Genomic DNA, 1658 nt, shown 5'->3' with positions numbered 1-1658 from the left:
GGAGTTGTAAAATCTCAACATGAGCTGCATAATGCTCTGTGCCAAGAAGAAAGAGTGGCCCTGATAACATGGGGCTCTGAGGAGGGGCATGGCCAAGGGCCCCACCCTCTTCCTGAGTGAGGAACACAGACAGTTTATTCACAGGTGCTCAGATGGGAAGGTGCCTGGCGGGCACTGGATTCTCTAAGAGGTTCTTCTAGAAACAGACCACTCAGATGCTTCCTCTCACTTCAGCAGAGAAGTTGTTTATGAAAGCACTTGCGAAGTTTCCCTTCCACACTCTGTGGGAGGCTCAGAGAAAGGAGCCATCAGTACAGCCCCTGAGAGGCCATAGCAGAATTCCTGAAGGTTGTAGACTCTATAGAAGTGAGCAAAGGCTGCTGCCCACACAGGACATGAAAAATCTGATGTGAATGGAACCATGTGTCAAACTTCTCAGGGGAGAAGCACTCACAAATTCAAGCAGCATAGAGGCAAGCTCTGGTGATGCACATCCCAGCCATGAAGAACAGGCCATCTGGCCACATGATGGCCTTGACAACCCCCCTGGTGATAGTAAAGTGCATGCTGGGCACAAGGCCACTCAAGCCAAGGCCCAGGAACACTTCTGCACTTGTCTGCCAGTGGTTTGGACTGACCGGTCCCCCTGTGGCACGATGATGGTAGAAATGCCCAGGACATAGACATTGGAAAGGAGGTGAGCCGTGGCTGTGTGAGCAGTAGAAGGAGTGACAGAGTCAGGGGACACAGCTCCCCATAATCCGGGATGGAGACTGAGGGACTCTCTCTGAATGGCAGTAGATGGTGAGGGAGAGCCAAGCAGAGCTGAGGCGGAGCACTGCCCCAAAAACATTCCAAAACCACCTTCTCCTGCAGGAGCCACGGAGTACGTGTTTGGTGTGAGCATGGTCAAGTCCCAGAAAGAAAACAGCACAAAACCAAGCAGATGGGCCCAGTTATAGCTGCTTTCTGTATCGATGCAGGAGATGCTCCTAGAGCAAGCCTGGAAGAGGGATAGGTGGCATGTGGCTCTGAGGCAGCGAATCGCAGTCCTTCACCAGTTAGGGAGCACATGGTACTGGATGACCCACCAGCGTCCCTCCCAGACCTTACACATGAACTCCATCTTCTCCAGAGCATGGGGTGTGTGCAGCAGAAGGTGAGGACCGCACTTCCTCCTCCTAGGCATGCTTGCTCTTCCTTAGCTTTATGTGGGTTGGTGATTCCCCATTTGCAGTTCTCCTCTATCAGGGGCTACAGTTTAATCAGCTCCACCATGTCAGTTTCCCTGATACTGGCAGGAGCCCCATTGCACTGTGCCACCACCAGCCCTTTGTGAGTAGACATCTTACTGGTCCCTCAATTCCCTGCAGCTTTGGCATGGGGACAGGCTGGGTGTCTCGGTCCCAGGAGGCAGAGCTCTCCCTCTGAGGGTAGACACACCTGGTAGCAGGCTTAGCTGGAGGCCAGGGCCCCACACCACAGTCCAAAGCCCAACAGGTGATCCATTGCCCACTGGCCAGGGTCTTCGTGCGCTCCCAGGCTTTGTTCCTGCACTGGCAGAAGCCACTTACAGTGAGGCTAGAGTTTCTGAGCACCAGCCTGGCCTGTGCTTATAGAGTTTCTGAGCACCAGCCTGGCCTGTGCTTATTTTCGTC

General features: G+C 53.7%; 1 pseudogene; it reads right to left on the bottom strand.

Annotated features, from left to right (window-relative positions):
- Positions 1–246: 246 nt before the first annotated feature.
- Positions 247–1347, bottom strand: LOC132233877 (adiponectin receptor protein 1-like; annotated as a pseudogene).
- Positions 1348–1658: the final 311 nt, after the last annotated feature.

This window comes from Myotis daubentonii, chromosome 4 (assembly GCF_963259705.1).
Source record: "Myotis daubentonii chromosome 4, mMyoDau2.1, whole genome shotgun sequence".
In the NCBI taxonomy this organism is placed as follows: Eukaryota; Metazoa; Chordata; class Mammalia; order Chiroptera; family Vespertilionidae; genus Myotis; species Myotis daubentonii.
The sequence above is the reverse complement of the archived record's forward strand: the minus strand, read 5'-3'. Positions and strand labels throughout refer to the sequence as shown.